Source organism: Adiantum capillus-veneris, chromosome 20 (assembly GCF_014529385.1).
Source record: "Adiantum capillus-veneris isolate H3 chromosome 20, ASM1452938v2, whole genome shotgun sequence".
NCBI lineage: Eukaryota > Viridiplantae > Streptophyta > Polypodiopsida > Polypodiales > Pteridaceae > Adiantum > Adiantum capillus-veneris.
This window is the reverse complement of record NC_140950.1, coordinates 40,747,399-40,765,375: the sequence shown is the minus strand read 5'-3', so window position 1 is coordinate 40,765,375 and position 17,977 is coordinate 40,747,399. Positions and strand designations below refer to the sequence as shown.

Genomic DNA, 17,977 nt, shown 5'->3' with positions numbered 1-17,977 from the left:
TTTTTGAAGGTGGTTGTCGAATGTGCTCTGCCTTTTGTCTTTCAAAATTGTTTGTGACACCTATGTACTTTCGTCCGTTTTGGCAGCATGTGATGGAGTAGACGGTGTATTCAATGTCCGTTGTTTTTTGCTCGGTTGATTGTCGTGGTCGAGAAGCAAAACTTGAGGCTTGTTGTCCTGTTCTGCACAGCAAAATCAAGAAAGAAAGAAACAGGATTAATGCAAGTTTGTATGCTGAAGCTTGAGAATATTAGACTATATAATTGAGTGGGGTATTTCTTGAAATTTTTTTCATGGTGGTGTCACCTGTGGGTGGGTTGTCGATGTTGATGAAATCGTATGGATAGTCACTTCCAAAGCGTGCTTTGTAAACATCTTTGTTGTGTTGCCACATCAGCTTTTGTTCTGTAATTGATGGTGGCTCGTCGTTGCACTGTTTCTTGAAGCCTGCGAAGATCTCACTTCCGTCATTGTTCGTTGTATCTAAGAGGTCCTAGAGCGCGACATCGTAGCCATAGTGCAACATCTCAAGAATGTAGGGCTTTATTCGTGTCTTCAATTGAAGTAGACGATTACCATCCTCGACTGTCATGAGATCCTCGGGCACGCCAATCTCTATAGATAGTTTGCAAATGATCTCTTTCATTAGACCTAGAAAAAAAAGGAGTATTAGAAGGGACAAACAAATTTGTATTTCTTGTAAAAAAGCATGTTTTTTTAATGTTTAAAGCAATGAGAAGAAGGAAAAAAAAGTGAAAATTGTATGTGTGTAGAGCTAACCTGTTGCTCTTTTAATACCCATGCTCTTGTTTTGTTCGAGCTGCTTTACGGATCTATCTATTAACAATCGTAGTTCAGCATAGTTTGCAAAACCGTTGACGTAAGTGTCCGGCCGGCAACCTGCCAAGTTAAGAAGATGCATTTGTCTCTCTGTTGGATACTGACGTGGTTCGATTTGGGGTTTTTTCTTTGAGGCAATGTTTTGCTTGAAAAGGGTAACAAGTCTTTGCAAGGTTATACAAATGAGATCAGTATTTTGTGTGCATTGCAGGATCATAATGTGATATGGTTTATAGAGCAGTATACCTTTGAATTGCTCATTTTATTCTCTTCGTTATTTATGTTGCCTACAATGGTGACATGGTTAGAGTTCATACTGAAAAAACCAATTGTAGAATTGTGCAGAAGTGATGAGAAATTGTTCATAAGAATCGAGACAAAAGTAGAGCGCAAGATAACGCTACAAAGAATGCAGTGCAAGTTAATGACAGTTTCGAAAGATCAAAATGGAAGAACTCTTGAGACATTAGTTATATGTTTATAGATTACTTTTTGCACAGATGCTGGAAACCAAAGGCATATGAAAATTTTATGAACTATTAGAGTACATGATTTACTAGCCACCAAAACATTTTTAATGAGTTCCGTGTATAACATGGAGTGGAACATGGCGAAATATATCAGGAGTCGGTAGATTGAGAATTCGGAGATTTCGCCGATCTGTGATGCGCGATAACATGACGTATGCAAGCCCCGGTGCAAATGCATCTCTCAAGATAAGAAGAACTTTGGTAGAAATTGTTGCACCTTGTGCCTTGTGTCCAGTCATGGCGTATGCAAGTGTCAAGGGGAATGTGGATTTGTGAAACCATGTGCCATTGACTGCAGTTCGTTTATGCTTTGTTCGACGAAGTTCCATCTTTTTACCGGTACAATGAATGAGAACGACGATACATATAAGTTGACCTTCGTTGTTATGCGTTATGGCGTCAACAGTACATGTTGCACCATTTGCTACACCGATTGTTAAGTCGATGTTTTCAGTGATCATGCAACGAGCCCCAATTGCGATCGAGTCCAGCTCGTTGAACTTAGGGTCTAGGAGCCATTGCCGAAGTACATTTATGTTACCTGCGTTCGTCTTCAGGTCAACTTTTGTAATGTCAATTTGATTGTACAACTTATTCAAGGCAAGGTTGTTGTAGTGTTGGACGTCTGATCTATGAGTGCAAATTATTGTAGTGGAGTCGTTGATGTAGTCATGAACATGTGATTCGTCTATAATGCATGCTCCCAAGGTACAATTGATCTCATCTGTGGTTGGTCTTCTTTCACGAATAATGGTCAAGAATTGGAGGAGTTCAGGGTCCGTTGCATGTCATACGGAGCATGACATCTTGTAGAAAGTTGCATGCAGTCAGTGCACCGAGCTTGTGATATGGCATGCTTCACAAAGGTCTCGTGCGTGGTTACAAACTGGGGGCAACTGTGCAAAGTCACCAAGCAAGAGAATACATGTGTTGTTGAAGGGATGTGTCAATGTGCCGCTTCTTACATTGACAATCTGTCTTATGATAAGGTCAAAAGTGGTTCGTGTTAACATAGACAGCTCGTCTATGATTATAATATCTGCTTCTTTTATATCCAAATATCGTTCATCGGTTTCATGAATAGAGAGAGGATATTGTTGATTTCTTGTTGGTATCTTGAATTGATAATGGACTGTAGATGCGATGCTGCTTAGTTTTGTTGCTACAGCTCCGGTCGATGCAGCAAGTATGACGCTCATGTTTCGTCTGACATATCATATGTCAAATATCTGATAAGATGTGTTTTTCCACTCCCCGGTGTCCCCGTGACGACATGCAAGCCATTCTTGGTATACAACAATTTGTTGTATATATTGAACTGTTCCGTTGTGAGTTCTGAGTCATTGACAGCAGCGAACTCCCTCAATATGTCTAGTGACTTAACTCGATGGTGGTCCATGTATCTGTTGAAGATGTAATTGTTTCATTTGCTGTTCGCAATGCAATTTTTTGAAGTATCATATGGACAAGCTGATCGATTTGTTCACTGACTAGCATGTTTCTTTGTGTGTACTCTGTAATGTACATCTCCAAGTCCTCATTACTTTGGATCAAATCCCTTGTCTGACACTCTACGAAGTAAGAGCCCATTCTATTATCAGCTGATAGAAGCTCTGTCTCTCTTCGGAAGCATACATAACGTAGCAAGATGTTGTAGAAGAAGGCTTCTGTGTGGTGTCCTGGATGGTATTCGGTGAACCTGACCAATCTTTTCTGGTGTTTAATGGCATTGCCATAGTTGTCCAGCAAAGGTGTAGATTGTGCAGTTTGACGACGTTTTTCGATAATGTGGTTTTTGTGGTACTCAAAGAATGTCAAGGTTTCAAGGGTGGTTGGTCTAGCACAGTACAAGTCAACAGGATGCATCACAATATTGTGTGATTTGGACATAATATGTTGTCCGAGTTTTGGAGGCGATGAATCTATGTAGAATACAGCGTCGCTTTTTGTTATGATTGGAATCTGTAAGCAGTTCAATGCAGCTTCTGTGGCAGAAATTGGCTTAGTCAAAAGAGCAGCAGCTATCAGTTGCAGTTTAATCTTGTCGAGGCCTTCCAAACCCAATTTGGTGGCTGCTTCTGCAGATATGTTCAATGGTCCAATATCTTCAGTCTTCATTGTGTACTTGAGTAGATAATACGACAAAGATGAATTTGTGACACGTTGGATATTCATATGAGCGCCCCAAAGTAGAAGAACAGTTGAATGGTACGGAACCACAGTCCAATCATCGTGAGTTGGCCGATAGTACATCCACTTCAAGGAATGGGAATCTAGAGATGGAAAAGGATTTGGCTGAATGTCGTATGGAAATCCGTACTTGCATTTGCCGTTGTGGCTGTGGACGTGACATGCATTGCGACATACATGCATTTGTTTGTTAAGGACGAGCTCACGAAGTGTGCTTGCATGTATGTCATCAGCAAGTGAAACAGGAATATGAGCAGAAATCTCTGTTGCTGTTTGCTCGATGTCGTTCTCATCGACCCATAGGATGACATGGGCATGAAGGGACCCTCTGTTTTGGATCTCGTACCTTACAAGGTGGTGATGGATTCGGCCCAGGATCTGGTTTCCTTGTAAGATATAGCGATTCATGAATTGTTTTAATCGATTGTGAAAGAGCAATGCACATTCAACTAGACAATCTTTCCAAGAGAACTCAGCATTGAATGTCCAAGCTATCATCTCGATTGTACGGATCTCATTCCATTTTGTGGCGGTGACTTCATCAACTGTGAAAGTAATGAATATGTTTGGCAAACCCCATGCATCAACCATGGTGATCAAATCCTTTAATGAACGTCTATGCCAAGATGGACTGCCAGCAATTGTCGCTGGGAGATTGAAGCGGAATATGTTCCTTATGGCTTCCTCGTCGTTTGCATTCTTGTGTGCTCTTTTGTACTTGTCAATATCTTGCAAAATGGTGGTTGTTATATTGTTCGCGATCAAAATTGCCTGTTTCAGCTGGTACATTAGCAGGAGGTATGGCTTGTACAATGTATACAAAGAGAATAGGGTGTGAATTATCATTCGAATATAGTCACTGAATCGAATCTACCCATTGTACTGGCCATGTCCATAAGGAAAGAAGAACGGAAAAAGAGCTGACTCTATTGTGATGTCTTTGAAATCTGATATCCGGCTTGGCAAGCCATTGTACATGAAGGAAGCAACACGATTGAGAAGCATATATCCGTTACGGAGCTGTATGGAACCAAACTCATGGGTGTCGTATGTAGTATATGCGTGCCATCTTGATGGCTCAGCCAATGTTTCCAAAATTGAGAAGCTGTTTTCATTCTGGGCTTGCTCCATCAAGTCGAAGGGTTGTACCTCTGAATGACGACGAATTATTTCTCCTAGAACCTCTTCAGACAATATGCACAACCCTATTCTCTTGTGTGGTTGTTCGGCCATGCACTTATATCTCTGCAATATGGGATTGTTCTTGATATTGAAAGCCAGGACATCTGAAATGCTTGAGGAGGATAGCTGATGGCTTGTAGAGTGTAGACTAGCAGCACTCGACCAAGATATTAGTGGGTATCTAGCAATGATCTCCGCTCTAGTGATCCTCGTGCTATTGCATGTGTAGTTTTTGTCACACTTATTGATACATCTATAATGCTAAGCAGTTGTGTGTGTATTTGTCGAGCAGAGAGAATACGCTCTATGTAGTCAGGTGCATGAATGGCAATATATCTTTGATGGGAATTAGTTGTTTTACAAGAACTACATGTCGTCCATGAGTATTTGACTTCTGCGTGTTCCAAAGCGCTCAACAATAATACTGAAGTGAGTGCAGCAGGACTGTCTATTTCATTTGTCTGACGGCCTCTTTTGTCGTTGTACGTGAGGTTTGTCACAGCGCAAGAAGGACATAGTTCTAGATTGTGAGCGAGGATGTCACATTGCATGATCCAATCTTTATATAATGGAGTAATTTCAAACCATGACCTAGCATATGGACGGTGAGCTGCTTTCAACTTGGCTGCAGTTCGTTTCCTGGCATCATGACGCTTGGACTGTAACCTTGTAGGCCTTGAGAACTTCATATTGATACCTAGTATAGGAGAAATGAGGACAAATACAGTATGGCATCAATTGTTTAGGTGAAAAGTAAAGATGCAAAAACTTGGATTTATGATTGCAATATACTACTTGTGTTTACTAGTCAAAGAGTTGTATGTATAAATAATATATATAGATGTTGGTCGTCATCGATTGTATACTTATAAAAGCAGTATGCAAGCAAAGAAAACTGAAGGAACCGAGCTACAAAATTCTAAAAGAAACAAATCGATAAAGCTTCAATGATTGAAATTTAAAATGCCGTGCTTTACCGACCTGGAATGTGGTACAAATGTTTTCGGATTGTCCAAGCTACACCCCGATATTTGGCTCGAGCTATAGAAAAGGAATGTGAATAGTTAAACATTTCATCTTATAGTGAAGTGCCATAAATTGGAGATGTTAAGTAAACAGTGCACGGCATGCAGAAGTGCCATACAAAAGTATGGTGGAGAGTTGGCACTGTGGTCTCTCCAAAAGTTATAAGAAACGGAAGCCATGCCCTGCCTCGTAGCGTTTATGTGTTGCGCCAAGCAAACATGTAGTCATGAGGAGTTGGATGGAAATAACGAACCTTGCAGTGTAGTACAACTAGAGTATCGTTTGTGTTGCAATCCAAATGTCCAGTGTTGTGAGTATATGTTCTCTCTACAAGACACAAAATACGCATTAGCATAATACAGGGCATGCAAGGAAATATAAGATGTCAGATTTCATTCAATGATCATTTGGCAATCGAGTCAACAGTAATAGACACGGGCATGAATCTATCTCTCTCTCACACACATGGCATCGGTTTGATCTAGTTCTATAGAAATAGAAGATGTCAGACTTGAATCGATGATTAACTTGCAAAATCCTGTGTATCCTCTCTGACTGGAAAAGGTCTGTTCTAGTACTATTGAAACAGAAGATATCAGATTTCAATCGATGGTCATTTGGCATAATCTAGAATCGAGTCAGTAGTAACAGACACGGGCACGACTCTCTCTCCTCTCTCTCTCTCTCTCTCTCTCTCTCTCTCTCTCTCTCTCTCTCTCTCTCTCTCTCTCTCTCTCTCTCTCTCTCTCTCTCTCTCTCTCTCTCTCTCTCTCTCTCTCTCTCTCTCTCTCTCTCTCTCTCTCTTACGGCATCGGTCTGTCTAGTCCTACTAAAATAAAAGATTTCACATTTGAATCGATGTTTAATTGGCATATTCCTATCTCTCTCTCTCTCTCTCTCTCTCTCTCTCTCTCTCTCTCTCTCTCTCTCTCTCTCTCTCTCTCTCTCTCTCTCTCTCTCTCTCATGGCACAAGTCTGGTCTAGTGCTATTGAAACTGAAGATATCATATATGGATCGATGATTAGGTGCCATAATCCTCTCTCTCTTTCTCTCTCTCATGGCACAGGGCTGTTCTAGGGCTACTGAACCATATTAGTAGGTTACATAATGTGAATAGTTGAAAAAGAAGCTTGGCAATGCTTACGATACAAATGCAAGGGACTATGATTTATGAAAGTAGGCATGATGTAACATTTTAATGGCCTAAAATCTCATTTGTAGCGGAAATTAGCATGAACATAGTGGGCATTTCATTAGAATAGATTCCTAATGAGAATTACAAGAGTGCTTGGGTGGAGAGAGCAACAAAAAGCATAACACCTAGTTAGATAGCATCGACAATACTTTCAAAAGAGAGAGAAATTAAGCTATTGACAACAGTTGAGGACCGGATTGGCATGGAGCCGGTCCCCCCTCCAAAAGGCTTTGTATTATGGTTTCTCCCATCAAGAGAGACATTGTACAATACAATTCTTTGTGTTCCTTCAAGACTAGCTAGTGCAATGAAGATGGAAGCTTCATACACCAAGCAAAACACTTAATCAAACACAACTTGAATTATCCCCGTTCTCAGACCCAAGACCTCACACACCTTCGAAGATGGTGAGAGCTAGCAGGGTATGAGAGTAGATTGAGAGGAAAAAGAAGTATCTTACGAGAAAGAAGTACATCTCCTCACATAATCACTCATATTAGCATAGCTTAGCTTAGTAATTAGCTTGGTAGAGAAGATGAGCATGCATTGAAGCTTGGCTCTTGGTTGGATTCGCATCCACATGCCAAGAGATTATTGATGTAGGCTTCTATCTCACAAGCTTGGAGTAGGTGATGAGCTCTCCATTAAAGCTTGGGAGGAGATAGAGTATTTTTCCCTTCACACATGGTCAAGTGTGAGAGTGTGAGAGTGAATGCCCAGCAAAAATCAGCCCCCCCTCTCTCTTGGGCGAGCCCTAGCTGCTAAGTTAGGCTGGCTTTTTCCTCATTGGACCTCCCCAGGTCAAGCCAATAGGAATTAAGCAGCATAAGTGATAGCCTTCTGACATGTGTCCCCCTTTCCCCTTTTGTGAGAGCTTTAGATAATTAAATAATTAAACTAAACTCTCATTGGACCCCTTTGCCTCCTGGCCAATAGGAATCAGGCAAGCCATGGGGCTCCTGAATGCTCATTGGACCCCTTGGGAGACTGCCCAATAGTCTTCTAGGACACTTAATTCTTATTGGTTTCTTTTATTAAATGTTTTTAAATTAATTAAACTAGATTTACTCTAGCTTAATTCTCATTGGTCCACTTCAAGGGTCTTCCAATAGGAATTGGGCACACCTTGTGGGCATCTGGCCTAGGGAGCTGACATGTGTCCCTCATTCCCTTTGTGTAAAGGGAGCCTGTGTGTGTGTGTGTGGCTTTCTCTCTCATCCCCTAGCTTTGGGGCTCGCCCCCTCCCATGTAGGGATATGCAAAGACTTTTTGAGCTCACACTAAGCATCCAATTTTTCCCTAGGGTTAACCTTTGGACACAACCTTTGAATTTTGGAACCTTAGCATTTTGGAAGTCTTAATGGGCTGAACCTTAGGGTCTTTTTGGCCCATTGTTTCACATGGCTCTTTTGCAGATGGCCCCCCCTTTGGATCCCTATTTTCCCTCCTTTGGATCCCTACTGTGCCGGTCTGCTAACTTAACCAATATTCTAGCTTTTTCTCCCTTGGCACTTCCCCACATTAAATGATCAGTTTAATATGAGAAAATCATTTAGGAGAATTAGATATTGATTATTATGACATTACCTCTCTCTTGAAATCATAGTCGTCCTCGACTATGGTGTAGAGAAGATAAAGCATATGCATGAGTCCTTTTCTTAGCGGGTAGAGGATCCCTATGTTACCCTACGACATCATTCCATAATGGATGACTAGTCCATTTGGCGCTTGAGAGCCTGAGGCTGCCGCAAGCATGTCTGCACATTAGTCCTATCAGTCTTCCATAGTAGAGTGACAAGCTCTACTTGGTGTTCGGGAGACGTCGTCTCCACAAACTTGATCTAAGCATGCATACTACTTCATTTTTGTGCACAAATAAAGAAAAAGAGAGTCTTATAAGACAAAAATTTTTGTTCATTTTTAACATTTTGTACATTTGCTTACTCTTGGGAAGCATTGTAAGCATTGACAAGGTTTAGGTTATCCTTTAATTGTATGCCTTGCATCCATCTAGCATCTTCAAAAGGATAATTCTTAAACTTAATAAGATATCGTCGGATAGTCTTACCGCCTCTTAATACCTTGTCTTCATGTCGGAGAATGGACTCGGGCTGCAGCACCTCCTCGTGGTCCTCGATCTCCGGTGGGTCTTCAATAGTTGGTTCTTGAGGTGGCTCTCCTTTGTAAGGCTTTAAGAGGCTCACATGAAAAGCATTGTGTATGAGCCAATGATTGGGCAACTTAAGTTGATAGGCCATCTCATTGATTGGCCTAAGAATCTGGAAGGGACCATAGTACCTTTTTGCTAGTTTAGCATAGTACTTTTGGTGGCCCGTAGGATTCTTGCCCGTCGTGTGCCTTAATCGAGCCTTGGGAAACTTTAACAAGACCCAATCGTTTTCTTTAAAGGCTTGGGCTCTTCTGTGCTTGTCAGCAGCAGCCTTTTGCCTTTGCTGTGAGATAGAGATAGCATCCTTAATCTTTTGGAAAGATTCTTGTAGGTCTCGGCTATACTCATCTGCAGCGAAGATCTTCCCATGTACCTTAAGTAGCAAGGGACTTTTTGATCTTCCCTCAATTACCTCGAAAGGTGCTTTTCCTGTAGAAGTATGTACAGTGTTATTGTAAGCATACTCTACTAAGGGTAAGTACTTCTCCCATTGGGATCTTTGATCTACTTCCGTTACATAGGCTTTTAGTAGATCGAGAATAGTTAGGTTAGCTATTTCACTTTGGCCATCAGTTTGTGGATGATAGGCCGAAGAGAAGTTTAGCCTTGTTCCTAAATTCTCAAAGAGACCCTTCCAGAAATTACTGGTCATTCTAGGATCTCTATCCGACACTATGGACATTGGCAAGCCATGGTACTTGAAAATTTGTGAAATGAAGAGGGTTGCCATTTGATGGGCTTTGATAGTTTTTTGACAGGTATAAAATGAGCTTGTTTACTGAACCTGTCTACTATCGTCCATATTCCCGTATTCCCATGGATAGACTTAGGCAATCCAAAGATAAAATCCATGGATATGCTCTCCCATGGTGAATTAGGGATTGGCAAGGGTTGAAGCAATCCAAGTTGCTTCCCTCTATCAAATTTTGTCTTTTGACATACCACACATTTGGAAACATACTCATGTATGTTCACTTTCATGGTAGGCCAATAGAAATATGTTTCAATTCCCTTTAGGGTAGACTGAATCCCTCTATGCCCCGCATATGGGGGAGCATGAGATTCATACATTACTTTCTCACGTAGTGAGTTAGTAACGCATAGTCTATTGCCATAGAGAAGATAACCATCTTGTAAAGTAAATGGTTCTTCTTTCTTCCCTAATGCAAGGGCTGAAATCACATCTCTAAAATCGGGATCAATAGCATACTCATCTATCATTGAAGATAGATCATTGTGAGTTGCTATGGAAACCGCATTCACTCTCGGTCGTCTTGAGAGTGCATCGGCTACTTGATTATGCTTGCCAGCAATGTGAGCAATATGAAAATGAAATTGCGAAAGGAAATTTGCCCACCTCATTTGTTTGTCGGAGAGCTTGGTCTGCGTCATGAAGTACTTAAGACTTTGGTGATCCGTTCGCAGAATGAAAGGAGTCCCCAATAAATAGTGCTTCCATGAGTCTAAGGCATGTAGAACTGCAAGGAGTTCTTTTTCGTATATGCCTAGAGCTTGCTCAACAGGGTCGAGCCTTCGACTCTCATAGCCTATGGCGTGCCCTTCTTGGAGCAAAACAGCCCCAAGGCAATCACCACAAGCATCACATTGGACCTCAAATGGTTTTGAGAGATCCGGTAGTGTAAGCACAGGTTGAGAGATAAGCTTTTCTTTAAGCTTTTCGAAAGCATTGTTCTCCTTAGCAGACCACGTATACCTAACATTTTTCTTTGTTAGGTCATGTAATGGTCCCGCAATTTGTGAGAACTTTTCTATGAAGCGTCTATAGTATGCACACATACCTATAAAGCTTCTTAGTTCATGAAGATTCCTTGGTTTAGGCCATCCTTTTATTACCTCTAACTTGGATGGATCCATTTGGATTCCATCTTGAGAGATAATGTGACCTAAATATTGAATCTCTTGCAAGAAAAATTCACTTTTCTTTCGATTAACATAAAGTTTATTCTCTCTTAAAACTTGAAATATTACCTGGAGGTGTTGCTTATGTTCCTCTAATGAATTAGAGTAGATGATAATATCATCAAAGAACACTCCAGTGAAGGTTCGATGAGGTCTGAACAGCTTCTCCATCAAGCGGTTAAATGTGGCTGGTGCATTAGTCAAGCCAAAAGGCATGACAATGTATTCGTAAAGACCAAATGTAGTACGAAATGCGGTCTTTACAATGTCTTGATCAACTATCCTTATTTGATGATAGCCACTTTTTAGGTCAATCCTACTGAAGTAGGTCGATCCTTGTAGCTTATCAAATAGGTCTTCTACCCGTGGAACGGGAAACCTATTCTTGATAGTGATCCTATTTAGTGCTCTATAGTCGACACACATACGATATGTGCCGTCTTTCTTTTGCACTAATAGCACAGGTGAGCAAAATGGAGATGAGCTAGGCCTAACCATGCCCTTCTCAATTAACTCATGCACTTGCCGCATAATCTCCTCTTGTTGAGCTTGAGAAACTCTATAAGGAGGTTTGTTAGGCGGTGAACTTCCTGGAAGAAGTTCAATTGCATGGTCGTCATTACCTCGTTTAGGAGGTAGCTCACAAGGGATGTCGTCAATAAAGACATCTTGAAACCCCTTGAGAAAATTGGATAACTCTAATTCCTTTTGGTTGCTTTTATTTTCTTTTGCTAAAGCATTAGGTTCATTTTGAGAATCTTTAACAAAAATCATGTACACGGAAATAGAGCTCTTTATTGACTTGTTGAAAGCTGGTGTATGTACAATGGGGATGGTGTTACCCATCTCCCTAGCATCTATATACATGTCCTTTTCCCTGAACTTAAAGGAGATTCTCCTTTCAGGAAATTTAACATGGGCAGCCAGACGGTCAAACCATGGTGCCCCTAGGATTACATCCTCATGCTTGAGAGGAGAGATAAAGAAATCCTCTTTGTCCACATAGCCTTGGACATGAAGCCTCAATTTCCCGATTAAGGGAGTGACTGAAGCTTCTTGCCCCTTGAAGGCACTGTCTGCGGGTAGGATATCTCCCATCTCGTAGGATTGTATGCCTAGCTTGGTGGCTAACTCCATAGATATGAAATTGTGAGTAGAACCAGGGTCAAAGAGAATAAAAGCATCATGTTCTCTTACCTTTCCCCAAGCATGGCATAGAGGAGATCCTTTGTGGTGAGTTTGGTGAATCTCCTCCTCTTGGATTTCAACCAAAGAAGCTCTAGGAGGATCTTGGCGGTTGTTCTTTTGGGGACAAGCGCGGTACGCATGCCCTTGTTCGCCGCACTTGAAACACCGGTTATCTTTACGATAACGCTCAAGCTCTTCAGGAGAGAGTTTATTCTTTCCTTTGTAAACTCCCTTCTCTTTAGCTTTGTTGGAATTGCCCTTAGGAGACTTTTGGACATTGTCCTTCCCCTTAGGCTCATTGGAACCTTTGTTTTCCGGGGGCTTATTATTTCTTTTACCCCCCGTTTGGAAATTGATTCGCGAGGCCACCATAGTATGGTGTATTACCGCCGATATGGTACGTGGCCTTTGGGAGTTGACATACTCCGCCATTTCTTCGGTTAAGCCCGCACAAAATTGTTGCTTTTGCTCTCCAAAATCCAACTTTTTGAAGACAGTGGCTTTGAGTTGTAGGTCCCAAAACTTGTCTACATATTTGTGGATGGATTCATTGGGAGAGAGCTTTAAGCTTCGCCATTCGGTGAGTACTTTGTCTTTGGCATCGGTGGCCAAAAACTGCTTCATAATGGAAGCTCTTAAAGCCTTCCATGTTCGTGGAGCTTCACCGTTGGCTCGTAGGCTAGACCACCATTGTCTGGCGGACTTTTGAAAGTGCATAGCTACATGGCGTAGCTTAGAGGACTCCGTGAAGCCCTCATCTCCAAACGCCGCATCGAATTGCTGGATAAAGGCCAAAACTTTGTCTGTAGCACCGAAGGTGCCATCATAGGTAAGGAAAGAGATGCTCTTCCCTCCCTCTTTGAATTTCTTCAGCTTGGACGACCTCTTCCATGCGGCATAGGATTTTCTATGGCCTCTTCTTTTTGATGGTTCAAAAGTTGCACCATCACTTTCTTCAGAAGATGAAGAATTTGAAGAAGGTGGAGAAGAGGGTGACCTCTTTCTCGCCTTTTTCTTGTCTTGATCTTTGTCGTCTTCACCATAGCTTTCATAAGAGGAAGAGGATGAAGAAGATGGAGAAGAGGGTGTCCTCTTTCTCGCCTTTTTCTTCTCTTGCTTTTTATCATCCCTCTTTGAATTATGGCGTGGAGAAGAGTGTGATGGTCTTCTCCGCTTTGGTGGTGATGGAGAGCGTTTAGCCCGCCGTCTTCGTGGAGCCATCTCCGCCGAGGTGGCGGGAGACTCGCTTCTTTCTCGTTCCTTCGGTGGAGGCTCTTGAGTTCTCCTTTGGGAAGGAGATGCATCATCAAGAAGTAAGTTCTTGAGCCCTTCATATGGATTCTCTTCTTCTTCCCGAATCGGAGAGAGACCTCTTTTGGTAGTCTCACAAGGAGGCTTCCTAGGTGTTCTCTCGTCATGGTGATGAGCTTGGAGAATCCCGTGAGCACGGAGCTGCCGTTGCACTTCACTTTGGAGAGATGGATTGCCCATGGCTTGTTGAAGCCTAGAAACAAGATAATTAACAAGCATTGAAGCATCATTAGTAGCTTGCTCATGAGCAAAATCAAAGTTATCAACATTAATTTCACTCTCTTTAATATTGTCAGCCATTCTAACAACTTTTAGGTGTAAACTTTTTAGGTGTACTTTGGCACTTCAAGCCCTAGTTGCTACTCCTCTTTACCCCTTTAGAAAAAGCACTCAAGCTACTGTACCCGCGGCTCGAATACCATTAATTGCAAGGAATAGAAGAGAGGGTCTTTCGACACCAAAACAGCACCGGCTCCTGTCAAGCTTCTAATAGCTCAATAGTGGTTAAGCCGTAGGCAAGCCCCGTAGGACTCCACTATTAAGACCATAGCTCTCGACGGTGATGCCCCGTTAACTGCACAAAGGCAGGCGCACTGCAAGGCTGAAAAATCCCTATTCTACTTACTCACAGGCAATTAATAATACCAACCATTTGTAGCTAGCTTGAGGACCTCCCTTCTTGAGCAAGAAAAGAGAAACCTTGGCTCTGATACCAATGTAACATTTAATGGCCTAAAATCTCATTTGTAGCGGATATTAGCATGAACATAGTGGGCATTTCATTAGAATAGATTCCTAATGAGAATTACAAGAGTGCTTGGGTGGAGAGAGCAACAAAAAGCATAACACCTAGTTAGATAGCATCGACAATACTTTCAAAAGAGAGAGCAATTAAGCTATTGACAACAGTTGAGGACCGGATTTGCATGGAGCCGGTCCCCCCTCCAAAAGGCTTTGTATTATGGTTTCTCCCATCAAGAGAGACATTGTACAATACAATTCTTTGTGTTCCTTCAAGACTAGCTAGTGCAATGAAGATGGAAGCTTCATACACCAAGCAAAACACTTAATCAAACACAACTTGAATTATCCCCGTTCTCAGACCCAAGACCTCACACACCTTCGAAGATGGTGAGAGCTAGCAGGGTATGAGAGTAGATTGAGAGGAAAAAGAAGTATCTTACGAGAAAGAAGTACATCTCCTCACATAATCACTCATATTAGCATAGCTTAGCTTAGTAATTAGCTTGGTAGAGAAGATGAGCATGCATTGAAGCTTGGCTCTTGGTTGGATTTGCATCCACATGCCAAGAGATTATTGATGTAGGCTTCTATCTCACAAGCTTGGAGTAGGTGATGAGCTCTCCATTAAAGCTTGGGAGGAGATAGAGTATTTTTCCCTTCACACATGGTCAAGTGTGAGAGTGTGAGAGTGAATGCCCAGCAAAAATCAGCCCCCCCTCTCTCTTGGGCGAGCCCTAGCTGCTAAGTTAGGCTGGCTTTTTCCTCATTGGACCTCCCCAGGTCAAGCCAATAGGAATTAAGCAGCATAAGTGATAGCCTTCTGACATGTGTCCCCCTTTCCCCTTTTGTGAGAGCTTTAGATAATTAAATAATTAAACTAAACTCTCATTGGACCCCTTTGCCTCCTGGCCAATAGGAATCAGGCAAGCCATGGGGCTCCTGAATGCTCATTGGACCCCTTGGGAGACTGCCCAATAGTCTTCTAGGACACTTAATTCTTATTGGTTTCTTTTATGAAATGTTTTTAAATTAATTAAACTAGATTTACTCTAGCTTAATTCTCATTGGTCCACTTCAAGGGTCTTCCAATAGGAATTGGGCACACCTTGTGGGCATCTGGCCTAGGGAGCTGACATGTGTCCCTCATTCCCTTTGTGCAAAGGGAGCCTGTGTGTGTGTGTGTGGCTTTCTCTCTCATCCCCTAGCTTTGGGGCTCGCCCCCTCCCATGTAGGGATATGCAAAGACTTTTTGAGCTCACACTAAGCATCCAATTTTTCCCTAGGGTTAACCTTTGGACACAACCTTTGAATTTTGGAACCTTAGCATTTTGGAAGTCTTAATGGGCTGAACCTTAGGGTCTTTTTGGCCCATTGTTTCACATGGTTCTTTTGCAGATGGCCCCCCCCTTTGGATCCCTATTTTCCCTCCTTTGGATCCCTACTGTGACCGGTCTGCTAACTTAACCAATATTCTAGCTTTTTCTCCCTTGGCACTTCCCCACATTAAATGATCAGTTTAATATGAGAAAATCATTTAGGAGAATTAGATATTGATTATTATGACACATGATTAGTTGGCGTAATTCTCTCTCTCTCTCTCTCTCTCTCTCTCTCTCTCTCTCTCTCTCTCTCTCTCTCTCTCTCTCTCTCTCTTTACCACACGGCACTTTGCTTGATTACTCTCATCAACTCAGGCTGCTCTGCTTTGCTTTCCTTATCACGTGGCATGGCCACGTTTGCCTCAGCCATCATTAGTATTATCGCGCTGTTGTACGCCATCATCATCATGATTATCATTGCCAATCCCCGCCTGCACAGAATGACACAAGCTCATCCCATGGCTTATCCAACGTGCACTAGGCCTTTCTCAAGAACTCAGAATCGGGTATGATCATCCTGAAGAGAAGAAAGTCGAGGAGGGTACTGAAAAGGCGCTTTGTTGATCCATCGCCATCGCTACATATTACATGAGGCTGTCCTTCATTGCAAAAACGCACACTCGTCAAGGTCTGGGGCGGCTCATGCACTGCTCGCTTCCTATTCGACAATAAAACGCAAGCTACAACAGTATTAGCTTGCTTGCCTCTTTGCATGAATCGACTCCTTGTGTTGCGGATCTCCTTGTGCCGTTGTTATCGTTATAGCTTTCACAGAAGGCTTTCATCAAACGTTGCTTGTTTCTCACTTTTTTTTGTTTGCTTCTCACTCTTCTAGGCGAGGTCAATCATAAACTTTGCTAAGACTTTATCATAACGAGGCTTCCAGCTCTGTATATTTGCAACCCAAAACAAGGGACAAGTACTTGAAATCTTTCAACCCATCATCGCCCTTCTAAGTTTCAGAAAGTGTTGTGCTGTTGAGTCTCGATTCTCGAGGTGCTGACCTCGACAGGCATAATCTCTCTCTCTCTCTCTCTCTCTCTCTCTCTCTCTCTCTCTCTCTCTCTCTCTCTCTCTCTCTCTCTCTCTCTCTCTCTCTCTCTCTCTCTCTCTCTCTCTCTCTCTCTCTCTCTCTCTCTCTCATGGCGAAAATGCTTCAGCGCGATACCATCATCATGATGATTATCATTGGCAATACCCGCTTGCAAAGAATACCAGGATCTAATCCCATAGCGTATCCCAAGTGCCTCGACAGGCATAATCTCTCTCTCTCTCTCTCTCTCTCTCTCTCTCTCATGGCGAACTTTTTACTTGGTTAATGAGCATAATCTCTCTCTCTCTCTCTCTCTCTCTCTCTCTCTCTCTCTCTCTCTCTCTCTCTCTCTCTCTCTCTCTCTCTCTCTCTCTCTCTCTCTCTCTCTCTCTCTCTCTCTCTCCCCCATGGAAAAGCATAATTGCTTGCGAACCTGCTGATGGTTTTTGAATTGCTCGAAACTGTTGCAGTGCTGGTATGAGTCTGTCTGATTGGTGTGAAACTGCCTGCTGTGCTGATGCTGCAGCAGAATTGCGAACCTGCTTGGTTGCTAACGGCTGTGCCGATGCTGCTGCGAACGTGGCTGCAAACGTCCAAACTGCCTGCTGCGCTGATGCTGGTGCAGAATTGCGAACCTGCCCGGTTGCTACGGACGTACCTGCGTCGTTGATGCTGCTGCGAACGTTGGCTGCAAAGTGCTGGGCTTTATTTTACTTGTTTTATTTTATTAACGCGAAGCTTTTCACTTGAGGCTTTTTACTTGAAGCGCGTGGCCATACGCCATACGATTTGATCATGTGGGCAAAGGCTATGATCATGCCAAGTGGCTACTTGTGAGCTCAAAGATCCAGAAAAGGACCTTTGGCTCACCAAGTGTAAGGTCTCCGACCCCGATCAAAAAGAGCACCCTTGTACCTTGAAATGAAAATAATGGAATAAGTTACTATTTTTAGCAGTTTTCCAGATTCTGTCAGTGCCATGATGTTTAGGATGTTTTAAAGCTCCGAAATGAATTAAAATAATTTTTATAAAAAATTTCCAAAAATAGTAAGTTTTTGGTCACCCAACCCGTCCAGTTTTGATCGTCTCAAAAAACTGCACCCGTACCCCAAATTTCAAAAAAATGCATTTCAGGCCCCGGGGGCTGCTAAATATGGCAGGTACTCGGGCCAGTACGCCTTAGTTAGAGCTTGCTATAGCAATTTTCGGCATCAAAATCCGACTCGTATGACCCGTTTTAGCCTAGAACCAATTTTCCGAAAAATTGT

At 42.3% G+C, this 17,977-nt stretch overlaps 1 pseudogene; it reads right to left on the bottom strand.

The window, feature by feature from the left end:
- Positions 1–60: 60 nt before the first annotated feature.
- LOC147432404 (uncharacterized) lies at positions 61–646 on the bottom strand (annotated as a pseudogene).
- Between the last annotated feature and the right edge of the window lie 17,331 nt (positions 647–17,977).